Here is a 21,935-nt window from a genome sequence, read left to right on the forward strand (position 1 = left end):
TCTATCTAAGCTAGCAGGAATTTTAGAACAGAATACATTTTGGGGAAAGAAATCCCTCAAAAAAAATTTAGTTATTTTTAAAAAATTGAGATATAGCTGACATATAACATTATATTAGTTTTAGGTGTATAACAAGGATTCGATGTAAGTATATATTTCATCATAATCACCACAGGTCTAGATAACATCCATCATCACACATGGTTACAATTTTTTGTTCCTGTGATGAAAACTTTTAAGATCTATTCTCAGCAACTTCCCAATAGGCAATAAAGTGTTATTAACTATAGTCACCATGCTGTGCATTGTATCTCCAGGACTTACGTGTATGATTGTACCTTTTGATCACCTTCACCCATTTCTCTCTCACACCCACCCCCCAACCTCTGGTGACAACCAATCTGTTCTTTGTATTGCTGTTTTTAGATTTCTATAGGTGTGATCATATGGTGATTGCCTTTCTTTGTTCTGGTTTACTTGTCTTACCATAATGCCCTCAAGGTCCATCCCTCATTTATTTTTTAAATCCTCACCTGAGGATATTGTTTCCATTGCTTTACAGAGATAGTGGAAGGGGGGGGGGGAGAGAGAGAGAGAAGGGAAAGATTGCTATGAGAGAGGGACATCGAGTGGTTGTTTCCCATGTGCCCCAACTGGGGCCAGGGATCAAGCCTGCAACCTCATTTTTTTTTTTTTTTTAGCTACCTTTGAGTGTATGTAGGTGGGTCATCAAGAAAGAAAGAAAAGGAGAGAAGAGGGATGGAATTGTTTGAGTTTCACATACCCTGACAAGATCGTTGACAATCTGGTAACTTCATCAGTAAGATTAAAATGTTTGACTACATCGTCTTTAATTTTCTACTCAGTTTTTACATTTCAAGTAAGCTTGGAAATAAACTTTCTCAATCTTTAAAAAATAATTTTATTGATTATACACATATATGCAGTAGAAAAAATAATTATAGAAGAGAGAAGAAAACAAATATCACCATTTATCCCACCAACCAATATTAACCAGTCTTCATTGATTGCAGATTTTCTTCTATAAATTTCTGCGTGAGAGAGGGTGTGTGTGTGTCTAAATGCAGATTTTACATTTTATCTTTTCCCGTAATATTCCAGCATGAGTTATCCTTGTGTTAATATGTTTTCAAAAGATGATTATGATGGTTACTTAATACTTATTCATATGACTGAATGTAATTTAGCATACCATACCTTTTGCTTTGCATTTAGGTATTTTCTGATTTTTAAAATCTTATAAATAACACATCTTATAACAACCTACATCCTTGCATGTTCATCATTTTGTTGTTGTTTTCAGTATTTTTATAATGGTTTCATTAATTCATGTCCTATACAATTCAACCACTTAAAATGGGCACTTCGATTACTCTTATTATATTCAGAGTTGTGCAAACATCCCCACATAGGAACCTCATACCCACTGACAATTAGTCTCCATTCTGCATTCCCTTCCTGAGCTCCAGGCAACCACTAGCCTATGGATTTGCCTATTCTGGACTTTTAATAAAACTGGAATCATATAATATGTGGATTTTTGTTATTGGCTTCTTTCACTCAGCATAATGTTTTCTAGGTTCATCCATGTTGTAGCATGGGTAAGCACTTCCTTCTTTTTTATTGCTGAATAATATTCTATTGGATGGATAGGCCATATTATCAGTTCATTAGCTGATGGACATTTAGGTTGTTTCCATTTTTTGGCTATCATAAATAATCCTGCTATGAACATTCGTGTACAAGTTTTGGGTGCACGTATGTTTTCACCTCTCTTGGGTCTAAACCTAGGAGTGGAATTGCTTGGTTGTATGGTAACTCTGTGTCTAAACTTTTGAGGAACTGCCAAGCTGTTTCCCACAGTGGCTACACCAATTTTACATCACCCCCAGCATGCATGAGGGTTCCAAATTCTCCACATTCTCACCAACACTTGCTCTTACCTATCTTTTTGATCGTTGCCATCCTACTGGATGTGAAGTGACATCTCATTGTGGTTTTGACTTCCATTTTGATGGCGTCCAGTGATGTGGAGCCTCTTTTCAGGCGCTTATTGGACATTTCTCTATCTTCTTTGAATAAACAAATACTTAGGTCATTTGCCCAGTTTTAAAGGAGGTTGTCATTTTTTATTGATGTGCGTGCATCTCTATATTTCTGATTTTTTTCCTCGAAGTAAGATTTCTGGATAAAAATATATAAACATTTTTTAGAGTGTCTAATGCTTATTACCAGGTTGCTTCTGGAAAAGTTGTATAAATTTATACCTCCATCTTCAGCAGTGGTTCTCAACCTAGGGTGTGAGTTTTGCTTCTGAAGGGACATTTTGTAATGTCCGAAGACATTTTTGGTTATCACCCCTCAGGGAAGGAGGGTACAACTGGCGTCTCTTGTAAGCAGAGGCAAGGGATGCACACAGCCCCCTCCCTCCACCTAAGATCGAATCATCTGGCCCCAAGAGTCAATAGTGCTGATGTTGAGAAACTTGGGTCTCTGTCTCAATATGCCACTGTTTTCACCCATCAATTCTTGGTTTTGAATTATGTTAAATCCCACCTGTTCAAAAGATCAACCATTATACTTTTTAATTATTCCCCTTTGGATCAGTATGTCTTCCATTAATGAGAACTGGAGTGTGATACAGTCAATTCACTCCCACTAGTATTTGTTGAGACCTACTATGTGTTCCTACTGCTGGACCCAGAGTGGGTAACAGAAAACCAACTATTACTAAGGATGTATTGATAACAATTATTTACTACTATTTTTGAGACCTACTATGTGCTATAGACATGTGTGTTTTCACTCATCACAGCACACTGTGATGTACGTATTGTACTAGTTAGGTTTAAGGTCGCTTGCGAACTTATAATTGTGTAACAGAGACTTCCACAATGACTTAAAAACGAAGACATTTGTTTCTTTTTTGCATAAAAGTCTGTAGATCGGCAGTCCAGAGCAGGAATGGCAGCTCTGCTGAATGATGCTTAATGCACCCAGGTTCCTGCCAGCTCAGCCCCTTTTCCTAGGGTGCCCAGGGTGCTGACCGGATCTCTAGCCATGACAGCCACACCCAGGCAGCGAGAAGAAGAAGAAGGCAAAAAAGGAGCAAAGAGTGTGTGACAGTTTCATCTTAAGGAAGATTCCTAGGGGCTGTCACGTGATACATTCTTTTATTTCTCATGGGCAGGGCTTAGCTGTGCAGTCGCACCGAGTTGCAAAGAAGGCTGGCATCTTGCACACCATGCGCGCACCTCAAGACTTCTGTTACTGTGGGGGAAGGGTAACAGATATGGGGAGACAGCAGCAGTCTGCGCACGGTTTCCCCTCCTTTTGCAGATAAAGACATGGAAGCTCAGGGACATTAAATTGCCATAAGTTACATGGATTAAAAATGCCAGACCATGGGATTTGGCCCTAGCTCTGTCTGATGACAAAAATTCTTGTTTTTTTTCTTTTGTTGTTGTTCTATCACATCACCTTTCACTTAAAATTTTAATGAGGTTCCAAGACATGAACTGATTATAAAACAAGGCATGTATTTTTAAAGTGTTAGACTGTGTGGCAGAGAGCAGCACCCCCAGAACGGTTGTTCTTACACACCCCATCCCACTCCCAGTTAAGCTGTTCTACCTCTCAGTCTTCCCTTGTGGAAAGACACCCCTCCCCCATCCACCCCAGGCCTGGCTGTGGTTTTAAAAGCTCCTGTGTGCCCCGCCGGACATGGCTCAGTGGTTGAGCGTCGACCTGGAATCCAGGCAATCGGAGTGTGATTCCTTGTCAGGGCACATGTCAGGGTTGTGGGCTCGATCAATGACTCTCTCATCATTGATGTTTCTTCTTCTTTTTTTTTTTTTTTTAATATATCTTTATTGATTTCAGAGAGAGGAAAGGAGAGGGAGAGAGAGAGACAGAAACATCAATGATGAGAGAGTCATTGATTGAGCCCGCAACCAGGGCATGTGCCCTGATCGGGAATCGAACCCCGATCACCTGGATCTTAGGTCGATGCTCAACCGCTGAGCCACGCCCAGCCGGGCTCATCATTGATGTTTCTATCTCTCTCTCTTCCTCTCCTTTCCTCTCCCTGAAATCAATAAAGATATATTTAAAAAAAACAACCAAAAACCCAAAAAAACTAAAGCTCCTATGTGCCCACCTCACACTAGAGCTGTGACCGGGCCCTCCAGAGAAAGCACGAAAGAATCTGAGTGGCAGAGGCCCCGACTGGCGCAGGGCGTTGGGCAGCTCATCAAAAAAGTTGGTTAAGCAACAACGACGACAAGAACAAAAGGTTGTTACATCTGGGTATAACAGGGCATAACACACACCTTAAACATTTCAACTTAAGAGATTATTTGGAAAATTCCAAACACACAGGAAACAATCAGAATAGAATAATGCTCCCTCACCCTGCTCTTCAGCAATGACCAACATCGGCCATTCCGGCTTATCTTTAACTTCATCTTCTCCCCACCCCACTCAAGTTTTTAAACTCCATTTTCTGTAGTTGAAATTTACATACATTAACATACACCAACCTGAAATTAACCAATACAAATAAAAAATAAAAAAATAATAAAATACACCAACCTGAACTGTACAATTTCAACGAATGGAGACAGCGTGTGATCCACAACCCTATCGAGATATTGAACATTTCCTGAATTCTGTCACTATAGATCAGCTTTGCCTGTGATAGGATTTTATATAAATGAAATTGCACAGTACGGGTTCTTTCATGTTTCGCTTCTTTCATCAGTATCATCTCTGCGGGATTCACCCATGCTGTTGCGTTCATTACGTTCTGCTGTTGACTATTATTTCATGTAAGAATAGGTCACAATTTGTTCATTCCCCTCTCGATGGGCATTTGGCTTTCTGGTTTGGGTTATCATGACAAATGATGCTATGAACATCTTCGCCTATGGATTTTTGTGGACATATGTTTTCATTTCTCTTCGGTTTATATCCAGGAGTGAATTTACTGGGTTGAAGGGTAGGTGTATTAAACATTTTCTTTTAACTTAAAACATATAAACGTATAGTCCTTTGCCAATCTTTTGATGTAGGGCTAAGTGCTTTCCTTTAAGTATGGGTCCACTGATTGGAACTGCAACTTGTCTTTCTTACATAAATCACACCATCAGCTAACTACAAAACATAGTTTTTATGTCTTCAAAAAGAAATGAGAACTTAAAGATATTTAAAAGCAATCTGAATGCCGAATCTTTCTGAATTTTCAAAACCCCTCCAACAATTTCTTACAGTCATCTTGTCCACATCTAACTCTATTGTAAGATTTTTTTATCGATTTGCCCTTAATGACTTTTTTCCAAAGCATTCACCTTAGTTTTTATTATAATAATAACTCTTTTCATACCCAAATTATATTGGTTTATATAATCTTTGGTTTAAGAACACACTGTCTCTTCATAAGCACAGAACTCAACGGGTGGGAGGAAATGAAAGGGCACACAGCGGAGAGGAGGGACTTTGTACTTGGTAGTAGATGCTCGGTAAGCACACTCATGATTTGTAGTCAGTTTGCTTTGCAGAGAGAACAAAGAATGCCAGTTTGCTCTGGTTCCTATTACTGGGTAATGAGTACTCCCACGTTTAGCAACTTAACGCAACTATTTTATTATGCTCATGGATTCCGCAGGCTATGAATTTGAACAGGGTATCATGGAAAAGACTTATATTTGCTTCAACATGCAGGGAGCTTCAGCTGGGAAGTCTTGATGGATGGAGGGGACAATGGCTGACGACTGGAATCATCTGGAGGTCCCTTTATTTCACATCTGGCAATTGATGTGAGCTACTGGCTGGGACCTTAGCTGGCACTGTCAACTGAGCCTCTTCATGTGGCTTAGACTTCCTCACAGCATAGAAATCTTCTTGCTTGGCAACTCAGGGCTTTCAACAGATAATGTCCCAGTGAATTTGTAGAGAATGCATTAGTTTTGTTTGTTTGTTTTACCTAGTTTAGAGTTACTTCTGTTCATTACAAATAAATGACAATGAACATCTTTTTTATGAACTTTTTTTGCCATCCATATATTTTGTGTCTGTTCCATTCTTTTCTCAATTTTCTAATTGGCTATTTTGCTTTCTTATTGCCGAGGCTAGAGAGTTTTCTGCATACAAGTACTTTGATTTTTGCTGATGTGATTTGCAATTTCCCTTCCAGTCTGTGCCTTGAGGTTTTTATTCTTTTAATGGGGTCTTTTACTGAACAAGCATTTTAATTTTGGTGAAACTCAGTTGATCAAAATATTCTTTTATGGATCATGCCTTTGGTGTCATATCTAAATATATAATTTTTTTTGCTTAATCATAGGTCACAAACATATTTTCCTGTTGTCATCTGAAAGTTTTATATGTAGACCTATGATCCAATTTTAGCTAGTTTTTGTATAATGTATAAAATTTAGGTTGAATTTCATGTTTTTGCCTATGAATGTCCAATTGTTCAAATGCCATTTGTTGGGGAAAAAAAACCCTTTTCCATTGAGTTGCTACTGTATCTTTATCAAAAATCAGTTTGCCATCCTTGTGTGAGTCTGTTACTGAACCTTCAATTCTGTTTCATAGATTTATGTGTCTACACCTCTGTCAAAGCACCTTATTGTTGCTGTTGCTATAGAAAGTTTTAAAGTCAGGTAATATTTTTAAAACACCATTTTAGTGATTTAGTTACTTTGCTTTTCCATATAGATATAAATATTAGAATTGCCAATTTTTTTTTTACTATAATGAGTCTTAACAAGCCCTGAAGATGATACATCTCTCCATTTATTTAGATCTTTGATTTCCTTCATTAAAGTTTTGTAGTTTTTAGCATATAGATACTGTCATGTTTTGTTAGATTTATACCTAACCTTTTCCCTTTCCTTTTCTCTTTTCCTCCCAGAAGTTATTATTGTATCATTTTTAATTTCAATTTCCAAATGTCCATTGCTAGTATAAAAAACACAGTTAATTTGTGTGTGCTGACCTTGTATCTCGTGGCTTTGCTAAAATCACTAAGAATTTTTTTTTTTTTTGTAGATTCCTTGGGATTTTCTACATAGGCAGTTATGTCATCTAAGAAAAAAGGACAGATTTCTTTCTTTTTTTCACAATCTGTATGTCTTTTTTTTCCTTTTCTTGCCTTATTGCAATGGCTTAGACCTCCAATACTACACTGAATAGGAATGATGAGAGCAGAAATATTTGCCTTAATTCCTGTCTTAGGTCTTTACCATTCAGTAAAATGTTAGCTGTAGGTGTATAACATCACTTTTAATGGCTGCATGATATTCTGGTATATTTAACCAATGCTTCTATTGGGCATTCTTACTTTTTTGCTATTAGAAACAATATTTCAGTAGATGTTCTCACAGCAAAAGCTTTGTACACATCATAATTGCATACCACCAAATGTTCATACTCTACTTCCCTCCCTTTACTATGGACGAAAGGTCCTTGCTCTCATGCAAGGCCACTGGTCCTCTGACTTCCATCTCATGTTGCATGTAATTATCTCCTTTCCTTTTTTCGCCACCAGTTTCTTTCTCACTCCTGGATCATTCTCATCAGCACACAAACAAGCTCTAGTATGTGCCATTAAAAAAAAAAATCCTTCCTTGTTTCTTTGTCATTCTCCAACTTCTGCGTCCTCTCTGTGTTCCCTTTCATGGAGCTCTTAAAAGAGTTTTCTTTCATCAGTGTCTTCCTCACTTCACATGCTCTCTTCAACCCATTCCAATCAGTCTCTGTTCTCACCTGTCCACTGAAACTATGTTTGTCAAGGTCAGCAAGGACCCTTATGTTGCCAATCTAGTGGTCACTTTTTGGTTCTTATTTTGATGGTCACTTATTGACTGTTCTTGGAACACCTTCTTCATGTGACTTTACAACACCTCACCCTAGTTTCCCTCCTCCTCACTGGCTACTGCAGAGCACATGTGATAATTTACCCTCCCACCAGCCATGGCATCAAGAAGTTTTCATTTGTTTATATCCTACAGAACAATTTACGTAACATAGAGATTTTCTAATTCCTCTAAGGTTTTAAAGAACTTGTCTCTTAAACTACCTGAACCAGCATACTTTTTTGGAGATGATTCTTAGTTGATACAGGCAACTTAATACATACCTATCAAATCATTGACATTTTTCTCTTTTTTGTTTGCCTGATTTTTCCCTGCTTGTTGGATGGTGACCTAAGACATGGACTGCTGACTTAGACCGTTTTATTTATTTTACATTTAATGGACCCTATTCTTTTCATTCTGATTTATTTTATTTCAGTCAGGTCTGGAGGATGTTGTTCTATAAGACGAATGAAGATGTTTGCAATGCTAAGCAGTGAATCTTTCCCACAAAGACTGTAGGATTACGGGAAATAAAAGAAAGTGTAAGATCTCCAGGGTCTTCCACGCTCCTCTTCCATCTGGCAGAAGTCACAGAATTGTTCAAAATGACCCTGGAACTCTGCTCTGCTTTGCTTGGACACTGAGCTCTCTGGGACCTCACCTCTCCCAGCATGATGTACTGCACTGAGCTCAGTCTCCCACAGGTTCTTTTGCTCTTCCCCTCCTCCAGTTGGAAGGACTATGACTTCCGTAGGTCCCTAGGTGTTGGACAGTTGGCTTTCCCTGATAACTCTTAAACTGCTGGCACCCAAATCCAGACTTGTGTCCAAGTGGTTTGCACATTTCTTTGCTGACCTGGTTTCCCTGGTGCTTTCCTTATAACACAGGGCAGTGGGATCTGGAGAGCTCCCTCTGGAATGCAAGTTCACATTAAGTCTCTAGCAGAGAGCCCGGGCCCTGGAACATCTTGTGAGAATAATGCTGATATCCTCTATCCAGTATTGCCAGTGGTATGGGATAAATTATGTTTCCTCACATTTCATAGGTGGAAGCCTTAGCCCCCAGGACATCACAATGTGGCTGTATTTGGAAAGAAGATCTTTAAAAAAGTAACTAAATTAAAATGAGGTCATTAGGGTAAGTCCTGATCCAATCTGACTAGTGTCCTTCTAAGAAGAGGAAATTTGGACACACAGAGAGACACCAGGGGTGCTCACACAGAGGAAAGACCATGTGAGGACACAGCGGGAAGGTGGCCATCTGCAAGCCAAGAAGAGAGGCCTCAGAAGTAACAAAACCTGCTGACACCTTGGTCTTGGACTTCTAGCCTCTCAAACTATGAGAAATATGTTTCTGTTGTTTAAGCTGCCCAGTCTGTGATATTTTGTTATGGCAGCTAAGCAGATTAAGATACTCAGTAAAGTCTGTTCCTTAGCCCATGGTATGGGATGTGTGAAATTTACTCTAAGCCTAGTGACTGACAAGTAGGTGGTGTTTAGAATGGGCCTGATTTGCAGGACCTGAACCTAAACTCCAGCCTACTCCCAGAGTAAACGAAACTAAGAGAAACTAATGTCTATGGAGAGATGTCAATGGAAGATGTCAATAGTGTAAAAGGTAGCAGGAGTAGCCAAGGGAGAGGGAGCTGCTACACTAACAGTCCCAGGACTTTAGGGCAGCCAGTTCAAAGATCTCATTATATGAAACTTATAGATAAGAAAACTGAAGCTCAGGGAAGTTAAGCAGACCGCTTACGCTCTACCCTAAGTGTTAGAACCAAGGCAGGAACCATTACAACATGGTCTTGACTATGAAGCTGCTTTACTGACCACCCCCAGAAAAATAACATAATGCATGTTGGGAAGTTAAGATCCAGCCACCACTCCCCCTAGTGGCCAACAGGTACATGTTCAGCAAGATTAAGCTGATGGGTGGGGTGGCAACATGGACTAGACCAGGATGTTCTATTTCCCAGAATACTTACGGCCATGAATCACCGTGTAGCGAGCAGTGGTAGGAGTGTCGGTCACTGACCACAAGCCATGAATTGATTCCTAAAGGGGAGAAAGAGCTTTCTGGCTGGGAATTCCTATTTAAGAGAGTTTTAGGGACAGTCACCTGCATGGGAGAGGGGGCTAGCTGCACCATTTTACTTAAAGTATGTGTTACTGGGGGCCTTCGGATATGGGGAGATGGTCGTTTCGAAAGGTTCACTTTCCCAAACTGCCTCTGCAGTTGTTTCCCCAGCTTTGTGCTGCTTGTTGGGGCTCCAGGCAGTTGACTGTACAAACTTTTCTGAAAATGCCTTGGTGTGGAGAATGGTGCTGGGTACGGACTTTGGGCTGCTGCTCTGTCCTCACTGGTCCATCTAAACCATTGGTTGTCAAACCTGACTGCACTAGACTCAGTAGGACAAGTTAGAAATAGAGCTGTGCAGGATCTATTCCTGACCACCGGAGTTGGCCTGTCTCAGCCCAGGGATCTGATGTTTGTTGTTACTGTTTCTTTAAACAGCTTTATTGAGGTGACATTCACATATAATAAGCTTGTTCATATTAAAAGTGCATAATATGATACGTCTTGAAACTATCACCAGAATCATTCACGATCACAATTTTGATTGCTACCTGTTAAACTATTGTTTAGGCTACCCAGTCTGGGGTATTTTGTTATGGCAGCTCTAGCAAATGAGGCCCCCAAACTTCCTTGTGCCCCATCCCAAACACAGGAAACCAGTGATCTGACTTCTGTCATTACAGATTGATTTTTGTTTTTGAGAAATTTATATAACTGGAATCATTCAGTATGTATGTACTCCTTTCGGGTCTGGTTTCTTCCACTCAACATAATTATTCTGAAATTTACCCACGTTGTGTGTGTATAGATCATTCCTTTTCACTGCTGAGTAGCAGTCCGTGGGGTGGCTGTACCACAATTTATGCATTCACCTGTTGATGGGCGTTTGGGGCTATTACAGATGAAGCTGTACGGACATGTATTTTCATTTCTCTTGGGTAATTACCTAGGAGTAGAGTGACTGGATCATATGATAGGTATATGTTTACATATTTTTAAGGAACTGACAAACTGTTTTCCAAAGCAGTTACACCATTTTATATTCCCACCAACAGTGGGAGAGTCCCAGCTGCTTCACATTCTTGCAGGATCTGGGTTTTTAACTGACTCCCCAGTGACTGTGAAGCAACAAGCCCTGTACCAGTCTGAGACTGTTCTTGGGCAGCCCCAGGTGAAGGCGGTGCTTCCAGGGACCCCAGGCAGCTGGGTGGAGGCAGGTGCGGGTGGGGAGGGTATGGAATGAAGTGCCTCTGGCTGAGACCTGGTGAAACATCACACACACCTGAGCTGTGAGCTGCTCCAAGATCCTTCAGTTTTCTCCTAGAACATCTGTAGCCTCTCTGCCAGTTGAGATCCTAACATCAAGGCCTATCTCAAGTTCTCTCTCATCTCTCAGAACCTACTTCTCACATGGCACCTCTTTTACATGATGCTGGGGAAAGAATATAGGGTTTAGAGTTAGGCACATGTGAGTTTTAAATATTATTTAATCTCTTATATAGTGCTTAGTTTCTTATCTCCAGAATGAATGTAAGAGGATGTGGCACTTGGGGCTTTTGTAAAATAACTTGGGCAGGTGAAGTCACCGGTACCTGGCTCATGAGAGGCCATCTCTCTCCTCTCACCACCTGCTCTGCAGATGGACATTTAGGCAATTGGCTTCTTTTACCTTAAGGGCAGGAACCCCCCCAACTTCATTACCTACATAGGACTCTGTGTACCCATAGCACATGCTGGATAAAGATGTGCTGGGTGGAGGAATGTGTCTGAGAAGCTGCCAGGCCTTTCTCCTTGGGCCAGGACATTTTGGATAACTTCTTTTGGGGGCCATTAGAATCCTCTGCCCTCCTGGGATCCCCAGTCTGGTGACTCTGACCCTACTCCAGAGGTTTTGTCATCCCGCTGAGTTTTTCTCCCCGCTTAATCAGTAAGTATTTATTGTGTACCTAAAGGCAGTAGCTTCTCTGGTGAAGCTGTCCTGGAGCTGATGGTCCACTCGGGAGACAGCCAGCCAAGTCACCACAGAAACAGGTAGGATCACAACTGTGAGAAGCCCACAGAGGAGAGGCCCCAGTGGGAGCAAGTCTACTGGAGACTCGTGCTCCTGAAGGAGGCAGAGAAACAGGGCTGGGACTGCAGTGAGTGAAGTGAGGCGCCTCGCAACCGAATTTAAGGAGAACTCACTCTCAAGTTCGTGGCCACAGGCCTCAGCTGTAGATGTTTCTTTAACATGGAGCTGGAAATTAAGGTCAGCCACCTAAGATCTTGCCCATACTTTGCTATGAGCAAAAAAGTTATGGAAAGAATGAGATTTAGGAAAAGTAGCTCTTGGTGAATCGGAATCTTTTATTTGGGTGAGGTCATACGAAAGGCAAGAAGCTGGGGGTTCCGGTGTGGTTCAGGGAGGCTGAGAAGCAGGGGTCTGTCCTACCGCCGCCCTGGAGGTTTGGGAACCCGCCGCCGACGTGCTCAGAGGCGCTGCTCCGCTAGGGGGCGCTGGAAGACAGGCCTGTTCGCACAGCCGTCGAGGCTGACGCTGCCCCCTGATGCCGTCTGCCGCCCTCTCTGCGCGGAAGGCCCACAGAGCTTTGGCGAGGCGCAGCTGAGCCCCACCTTTCACCGGCAGAAGCTCTGCTCTCTGCTTCAGGGCACCTTATAGCTCCTGGCACTCAAGGAAAAGGAAAAAAGCTTACATCGTCAGCACCCAGGAAGGGGGTGCGGCCTTCACGCTCCCCACCTTCCACCTTGGTCTTTAACCCAAGTCACCCCCTATTTGGCTCACGGCCGTGTATGTAGAAAGGCGCAAGCATTTTAAAGCAAAATCACACTGTTTCCTGGGACCTGGGATTGGTCCATTCAGGGACCCCAGTGGCCAGGCTCTAAAAGGTGACCTGAGCTCCTTAGATTTCTCCTTCAGGAGCCTGGGGATGGGAAATGGACTGTGAGTGCGTGAAGGGGAAGGGACAGGGCCCTTTGAAGCGGGCACAGCCTCTCCAAGGCCGGCGTCAGGAGCCCAGCGGAGGAAGGCCCCCTGCAGAGGCCGCGACGCCGCCCAGGGCCGGTGACCCGGACCCCACGGGCCAGGCCCGCGTCGCAGGGGAAGGCCTGGTTCTGCCCTGGGATTTCCTCGGCCGCATTTTGGAAACCCACAGTGCACACCCGGGCCACCCTGAGCCTCCCGGAGGTGGAGGGGACCCCCGTTCCTTGCCGCCGAAAGGCCAGGAGAGCTGCACCGCGTGTGCGGGGGGCGTCAGAAGGGGCCGCGTTTCGTTTAAACCCCTTTGAAAGCGCGCGGCTGCTGTCCTGCTGTGCGCGGGTGCAGGGAGCCGTCAGGCCCGCACCGCGCACATCGCTGCTTGCAGTCTTTGTAACAACGCCCTGCCGAAAGCAACGCCGTTTACAGTTTTCCCCCCGCATCTTGCCCGGAGGTGCAGAGCCAGGCCTTAAACCTGCAGCTTCAATTCCCCGGTTGGAAGGTTCTGCCTCCCAGCCTCAGATGGACCGGGCGCCCCCACACCGCCCCCGCGCTCCGACGCGCCCGCGCCGGGTCGCAGCCTGGGGAGGCGGAGGTGCGGGCCCGGGGCGCCCGGGGAGCGCCCCGCCGCCTGCCGCGCCCCGCGCCGCCGCACGAGGGCAGTGTGGCTCCGCGCCCGTGCGCGGCCGGCCGGCGCCGGGCCTCGGGGCTCCCGCTCCCCTTTCTCAGTATGGTTATGAGGCGCTGGAACGGGTTTCATTCATCGCTGCATCTTCCAGGAGTTAAAGAAAAGCAGGGGGCTGAATAAAGAGGGGCCCCAGTTAAAGGCCCCAGCAGCGCCTTGCGCCTGCTGTAAGCATGGCCCCTGCTGGTGTTGATGCAGCTGGGGCCGGGCTGTGCAGGTCCCACCCAGGCGCCCAGCCCCAGCCGCTTAATGGGGGACCGGCACAGACCTCGACTGCGCAGTGTTTCGGAGCAACACTTCCTTGGGACAACTGGCCAGTGTGGTCAGCCCGGCCAGGAAAAACTTTCCTGGTTGCTAGGGAGCGTTTGGTACCCGGGGAGCTGGTCTTTTGCCTTGAGAAGCAGCGTGGGAGGTCGGCCCACTGGAGAGGCTCAGCGCCGCCCGGGCCTGGTGGGCATTGCCCTAAGGCTGGCAAAGGACATGTTCCCAGGTCTGCTCTGCCCTGGGCGTGATGAGAGAGACTCTGGTTTAGGTCACTGGTTGGTTTTGTAGCTTTTCTTTTTAATGAGTGATGTTTTGTTTTGTTTTCATTTAAAGTTTCAATGACAATTGACACTCAATATTATATTAGTTTTAGGTTAGACATTTATATAATGCACTAAGCGATCCCTCTGATGAGTCTAGTGTTCCCCCTCCCCCAACACATACACACACACCCCATTTCTGGTTTCCTGAACAGATCCAAACAGAACGCCATCCCTGTAAATCTGCAGGAGGCTTTGGCCCTGACCTTCCTGGCCTCCCTGGGAAGGGGCCCAGCAGTGCCCCCACTCTGGCAGGCACCCCGCCCAGGGGCTGCTCAGACCCTGGGGGGAGCGCCAGCTGCTGCTTTCAAGTTAAAAGAAACGGCTCTGCTCTGGCTTATGTCGGACAGAGCTCTGGAAGGGCTGGCTTCCTCTCAGCTAGCTGGGGGGCCCAGGCTGAGGGAGATGACCTGCAGGCCTTATCAGCACTTATCTTTCAGTAAAGGCCCTCCAAGGCCCAGCTCTGTGTGCGTCTGGCACTCTGACAGCGAGGGCAGGGCCAGGCTTTTGTTCCTTGCTCTCCCCGGCTGCTGGGAACTTTGCTGACAGCAAAAATCTATCCCATGAGTTTGTAGCACAGGCTATGAATATGGACACATTTTCTTTCTGAGAGTTTTTTTTTTTATTATAAAGTTAATATACATTTTACTTTTTAAACTTATTCTTTTGAAATAATTTTTGGCTTATAAAAATGTGAAAAAGTTATACAAAGAGTTCCCACATACCCTTCCCCAGAGGCCCCAAAGAATGGCATTTGAGAGTGAGAGTGAGAGCGCATTGCAGACAAGAAGCCCCTGGAGCTTCAGTCTGAATTTCCTGAAACCAGGAGCTCAGCCGAAGGCGCAGTCAGGTAGTGAGCAGGACACACTGTCTCACCTACAGCCCGCATTCCTGTTTCCGTCAGGCCCCACCGATGTCCTTTTCTGGATCGCAGCCTGCGCTCTCCAGTCTCTGATCTAGAATAGTTCCCTGCCCTCTGGCTTTGTCTTTTATGACCTGGACTTTTACAAAGAATCTAGGCTAGTTATTTTGTAGGAATTCTCTGAATTTGGGCTTGTCTGACCTTCTCTCAGGATCAGCCTGGGCAGAATCTCACAGGACGTCCTGTCAGGAGGTACTTAGTGTCCTTTTGGGCTATTACTGAAGTGACTTTTACCATTTTATTAAGTGGTGTCTGCCATGGTTCTCCAAGGCCAACTTAGTTTCCCCTTCACGATCAGGAGTATCTCGTGATACCCTGTTTCTCATATACCTTGTACATTTTAGATAATTTCCCAAGTAGAGTCAGGGAGAAGGGAAAACACCACTCATACCCCCCTTCACCATTTCCCAGTGAGTATTTGCTCTTCTTACTTTCCCTGGAGGCTCTGTTCGCTTTGGCTGCTGATCCTCATGCCAGGGATGGTGTGTTCCCGAGCTGATGAGCTCACAGGCCCCGCCCGCCCGCCGTCCCATCCCTCTGGGGCACTGTGGGGACTGCCGAAGCAGAAGAGTGATGCTAATTGAATTTTTAGGTCTGGCATGGGGAGGAGGGAGATGTTTTAAGTAGGTGAAGCCTTTTAGCTCCTTAGAACTCAGCACCCTGGGGCCTCCCTCCAGGTGGAGAACAGGATGCAGGGAGCTGCTCAGGAAACCTGGGCCTCCTCACTTGAGGGCTCCCGGAAGGGCCTTGGCCAACCTCGTGTGCACGAATGTCACCAGGGAGCTCAGTACTTCCTGCCCATCTTCCTGGAGGGACCTGAGAAGAAAGAGGGCAAGGTGGCCAGTAAGAGGTGAGCACTAAGCCAGCTAGTGCGGTGAAAGGTGGGAGCACAGTCCCGTGGGACAACTTAGGGAGACTCACATCTCAGAATTAGTCCGCCCAAGGCGCAAGGCAGATGGGGGACCGACACATCGAACTTGAGAGTCACTGGCTCGGAGCTATTATTGAGGGTGGCTGGGGCGAGGTAACTCCCCAGGCCTTCCTGCCTGCTACAGGCACCTGGCAGAGTGACTCCCGAGGTTCTGGGGGACAGAGTAGCTTCTGAGAGGGGTGGGACCCTGAGATGTACACTGTTCATCAGCAAGCCCCGGGAGCTCTACAACCCAAGTACATCCCTGTCCACTCGTTTCTCTCTAGTTCGGCTGCTGCTGGGCAGCCACCTGGGCCCGAGCCACTGTCCTCGCCCCCCTTCCCAAGGCAGTCGCCTCCTACTGGATCTCACTCTGACAATGAATTCTCCACACAGTAGCCAAAATGATTTTTAAAAAATATGATTCAGCCCAGCCAGGCGTGGCTCAGCGGTTGAGCGTTGACCTAAGATCCAGGCGATCAGGGTTCGATTCCCCGTCAGGGCACATGCCCGGGTTGCGGGCTGCAGCCGATCAATGGTTCTCTCATCATTGACGTTTCTATCTCTCTCTCTCCCTCTCCCTTCCTTGCTCTGAAATCAATAAAGATATATTAAAAAAAATAAATAAATAAAAGTTAAAAAAAAAAAAAAGATTCAGACTAGCCATTCCCTTGCTTGAAACCCTCCATCAGCTTTCCGTGGGATGGGGTGATGCCCAGTGCCTTGCCCTTGTCTGTTGGCCCCACGTGGTCAGGCCACGCCTGCCTGCCGTCAGTGCAGGGAGCTTGGGAGTGTTTGGGTGCTGCTGGACCGAGCAGGAAAGGAAGCACAGTTTTACTGAACGGATGCTGGCGCCGAAGCCTGAGCTGTGTTGCTGCACACAGGTGCCTGTTTGGTACTGCGTCCTGGTCTCCTGCCACACTTATTCACGCCACGCAGGGCACTGGCCTCCTTTATGTCCCTGGGACCTGAGTCCCTGCTTCCCCTCTGCCTGGGACGCTCCTGCCCCCAGTGACGCACGCCTGCTGCTGCTCGGCGCTCCGCTCTCAGGCCAGACGCTAGAGCTGAGCACAGAGGCCCCGTAGGGCCAGTGTTACGGGGACGGGCCGTGAAGTCAGGCCGGGTGGGGCCGGTGCAAAGAGAGATGAGGGGCAAAGTCTCCGCAGGCCAAGCCTGTCGAATCCATAGTGAGCCCCGGGTGGCGCAGAGGTGGGCTGGCACTGGGCTGCGGAGCAGGCTGGAGGAGAGAGGTGGGGGGCGGGCGGGGGTTGGGGGGTCACGGGTCGGGGTGCTGCGGGTGGTTGATTCCAGTGCTGGTGAAATTTGTAGGAGTCAAGAAAATAGAGAGACTCTGAGCTGGACCTGATGGGGTTATGGATGCTGTCGTGGGAGTGGGAAATGTTATTCCGAGGAGAGGGCAGAGATCTTGGTGCAGATAAAATGATTTGGAATCACCATTAGCCAAACTGGTCAGGGTGGCAGAAAACTCATTAGTTTCCATGGAGTGAACTTTGGCCAGATTAATTTTGAGGGTATCATGAACTAGGGGGGCCCTCCAGGTCTTGGGGCTCTAAGGGCAGGTCCTGTGGGCTCCTTAATGGGGGGAAGTGGGGATTATTCAGGGAGCACCAGAAGCCCTGCCCCGGCAGTTGGGAATATACAGTGTAGAGTAGCTTCTCTTGTGAGTCAGGTGCGAGTGAAAACAGCGAGGGGCCGAGGGGACTAGGGACTGAGGAAAGGGACAGATGAGCCACCAGAAGCATGTCTTTAACTTTCCAGCCACTCTCAACGCCAAGGAATTAAGTTACCAGTCGGCTAGTGTGCACCAGCCTGTTGGGGTTCAGCCCCCTGTCCTAATGCTCTGTTCCCTTTGTGCTAAAATGTTCTCAGTCTTGGTGTGGTCAGAGGTGGTCTCTGGGGCTCTTCTGTAACGGGCCCCGTGTGCGTGAGCGAAAGCCTGGCCCTTCGCTCTGTGTCTGCTGCTTCTCGCTCAAGGTGCCCTTCCCTGGTGTGCCAGGTCATTTCTCACTGTGTCACGTGCTGCTTATTTGTAGGAATCCTTTGAGCCTTGGAAAGAGGGAATGTCTTCAGGGAGCATCTGTTCTTTCATCTGCCACCTGAGGCCACTGTCCTTCTAGACCACTTTGAACTGAAGTCACAGCTTGAGGTTTTGCATATTTGGCTGCAGACACCCGTGAGAGCCAGCTTGTTGGTGCAACTTTACAGGGAAGATCTTCCCTCCCCTGCTCAGCACCGAGACAGGTTTTCTTTGCAGCCCCTGGGGGAGGGGTGGGGCAGCCTCCCGGGTCATACTTTTATATTACACTTCCCACCTCGGGTGGTCCTGAGGTGTCATCTGCTCCCCTAGAGCTCCACAAGACTTGAAAAATTAGAGCTCAAATGTGCCAAGTTCAGCAAAACCCTAGGGAAAAGGAGCTTCAAATCCCAGCTTCCCAGCTATCTCTTTGGGTTTGTGGTTTCATTTAGATATGGTGTGATAGCAATCAATTCTTTGATGCTTTAAAAAAGTTAAAAGAAAAGAGAGACTAAAGAAAAGGAGAAGAAAAATTTACCAATGTTTTGGGTTGTTTTCAGTGGGAAGGTGGGGTTAAATACCAGCAGAGGAAGTCTTAGCAGCGCCTCCCTGAGACCTTCCTGCTGGTCACCTTTCCCCCGGGGTCTTGCCCAGCATCAGTCATGTGGGTGGTGGCTATGAAGCAAAACCGTGTTGCCTCAGGTGGATTTGCCCTCTGCCCTTCCCATCTTGCTGCCTTTCCTGGTGACTCAGGAGCTGGACGGTTCCTGAGGACTCAGCAGTTTGGGCCCAGCAGTGACAGTTGGTACATAGGGGTTGGTGGTTGTGGAAAGGCCCCTTTCTTTTCCTTGCACCCCTCTCCTAGGATGTGTCAAAAGGTTTGCTGGGGAGCAGAGGGCTTTTGCTCTAGTGATTTGAGCCAAAGCTCAAGGAAGACAATATTCTTTTCCTGGAGGTATGAGACAAAGGACTTTAAATGCAAAGTTTTCAACCAAGATCCCAAATCAACAGAGATGGGGCATGTTCCCTCCAACTGGCTTTAAACCAGATTTAAAGAACTTGCTCAGCCCAGCCCAGCCCCAGAAATGAGGATTTCAGCTCATAAGTACTGCTTTGTGCCTGTCACGATCATTCCTAGAGCCACTGGATTATTATGGGTCCCTCACAGTTTGTGTGAGTGTGTGCGTGTGTGTGCACACACACGAGTGTATGTGCGCGCAAGGGTGTGTCTGCTACAATAGTGGAGGGCTCAGAATCCCAGTCCATCTGACTTCTCACCATAGTGCCTGGTTAGACAAACTCTTTAGACTGTGGTGGATGCTGAACAAAATTTAGGACTCAGAAGCGCCCTACTACTCACTGGGCGATTTTCAAATAATTCATTTAACTTCTCCGTAAGCTGAAAGTAGCAATGCAGCTCACTGGGTTGTTGTGGGCATCAATTAGACCAGTGTGTGGAGGGGCTCTAAGGGCAGCCGCTGGGCACCACACCTCCTCGATGGACTGCATTTCTGCCCCCGCCGAGCACCTGCTGTGCTGGGCTCTCTGTCTAAACTCGGGCATCCAGGGTGGAGTGGGAGAGGGCTTTGTGCATCTGGGCCCAGGTCAGCCGGTCACTGTAAGGCCTTGAGTGCGGCCTGGGCATGGTGCCTTCACACCACGTGAGGTTTGAAAGTACAGCCTCTCACAATGGTAATTTAGACTTCAGGAAAAATCATAGACAACAAGAAGATAGTACATTGCATTTTAAGATTTTCATAGTATTTGAATAGTAACTCGGTTGAATCTCAAATTAGTCATGGGTAGTGAGCAGAGTAAGCATATCTCTATTTTACAAGGAAGGAAACTGGAGTTCAGAGCAAACCAGGGTTTCATGTGGAAGTGACCGCCGGGGCTGCAGGTCGGGACTGACACACTGCCCAGGAGACACAGCAGGTGGCCAGTGAAGACACCGTCCCGGTGAGCCGGGCGCGCCTGTCTTGTTAGAAGCGGGCCTGAGGAATTCTCAGGTGTGAGAGCCCGGCCATCTTCCTCTGCCGTGTTGGCTGTGAGAGCACTTTCCCTTTCACAGTGGCCCCTTGGAGTCCACCTTCAGGTCCTCTGAGATGACATAGTTAAGCTCTCCCGGTGAAGTGCGTCTTGTTGGGTGCTCAAATCTGAGTAAATGATCAGGTTTCCCTGTCCACACTGACTGCGGAGAAGCCTGTTTTAAGGTGACCCTGTCGAGAGTGCAGGACTTGGCACATGACAGGACATGCCTTTTCCATTCTGTCTCCACTTTGGCTTGTCCCTGTCTTTCCCACACTCTTCTAATATGCGCCAGTTACAGCATTGTACTCTATGCTCCCTAATAAACCACCTAAAAGGCTCTTGGAAACAAGTCCCCAAATAAGAAGAAAAGGAACGAATGCATGAATAAATGAATAAGTAGGGCTCGAATGCATGCTGCAAGCTGTAGATGGTAAAGGCACTTGAGAACCAAATGTTATTATGGGCTGAACCAGCCACTGGATGCCTAATGGATGCAGTAACATTTGAAGTCAAAAGAATTAAAAATAAAAATGGACGGGACACCAAGTGGAGAAAGCAATGTGAACAAAAGAATGAAATGGGAGTGGGTGTGGCATTTGCTCAGAGTTAAAGGCCTGCGTGAATAAAAGAGTGGGAGACAAAAGTGGGAATGTAAGTGGGCCAGTCGATGGATAAAAGCTGGGTAAAGAACTTAAATTTCATTCAGAAAACAAAGAAGGCTCCTTATTAGACACGGCGGATTAGCCACATGTGTTTATCTCCTGTCCCTCCAAAGAAACTCACTAAGATCACGATAAGGGAAATACAACGCGTAAGGGCCAACATTTCAGTGAAGGAGGGATTTGGGGACGTCTAGGAAAGAGAGAGCAATTGGAGAGGTGGTAACGGACAGAGAAGGGCCCAGAATGTCTGTCCTAAGTGTTGGCCGAGGCTAGACAGGTGAGAGGAGAGCTTGCTTTTCACTCAGAACCCGTCAGGTCTCGAAGGTCCCAGGTCCCATGGAAGGTGGACTCAAAAGCCAACGGTTGATATAGTTCTGGACGAAGTTGCCCATTTACCCCAGCCAATACCACCCTTTCCCTGAGGAGGCTGGAGGCTTATCTGTGGGACAATGAACCAGACTGGCTCTGAGTCAGAGGACACCAGGCCCAGCAGAGACAAGAGGGATCAGGTGCAGAGCTGAAAATGGGAAAGTCTTCATATTCAGTGGTGGGAGGGCCAGCTTTTTTATTAAACTTCTTTGCTCTCGGAACATGAGAAGACAAACACACCACTGGCCTTATCACAGGCAAAAGTGCCCTGTCACTGCTGGGGCCTGTGGGCCGTATCCCTCAAAGGGGGGTGTCTTTGATTTGACCTTTGACCATTGCAAGTTTTCTTATTCTGGGGACTGAGTGCATAATACAAACCAGAAGCTCCAAAGGAACAACCCTTCCCCATGATTGAATGTCAAGACTAGCGGGTCTAGATGATTTTAAGGGGAGATTTCCTAGCGTTGCCTCAAGACACAGCCCACAGGCTGTACTTAATCCAAGTGACTCTCCAAACCAGGTCTCCCTGTAAGGGTGCCTTCTGCTGGCCCCTTTCAAGGTTCTGTCCCTTAGCCAAGCAACTGAGGGCCCTGAGGGAAGGTGGGGTGGAGGGGAGAAATGATGACTCCCCTTGAACTCAAGAAGCCTCAGGGCTCTCACCATCACTGGTGCAGAGGGAGGAATTAGGGGCTGGGGGACCCCTTTCAATAAAAACAAAGGAGGCCCAGCTGCAGTATTTACCGTGAGATACACAAGCCTCGTGGGAGGCTTTAACTTTTCACAACCTGTCTGCGGGCTGTTCGC

The sequence above is a fragment of the Miniopterus natalensis genome, chromosome 12, assembly GCF_054644295.1.
Source record: "Miniopterus natalensis isolate mMinNat1 chromosome 12, mMinNat1.hap1, whole genome shotgun sequence".
Classification (NCBI taxonomy): Eukaryota; Metazoa; Chordata; class Mammalia; order Chiroptera; family Miniopteridae; genus Miniopterus; species Miniopterus natalensis.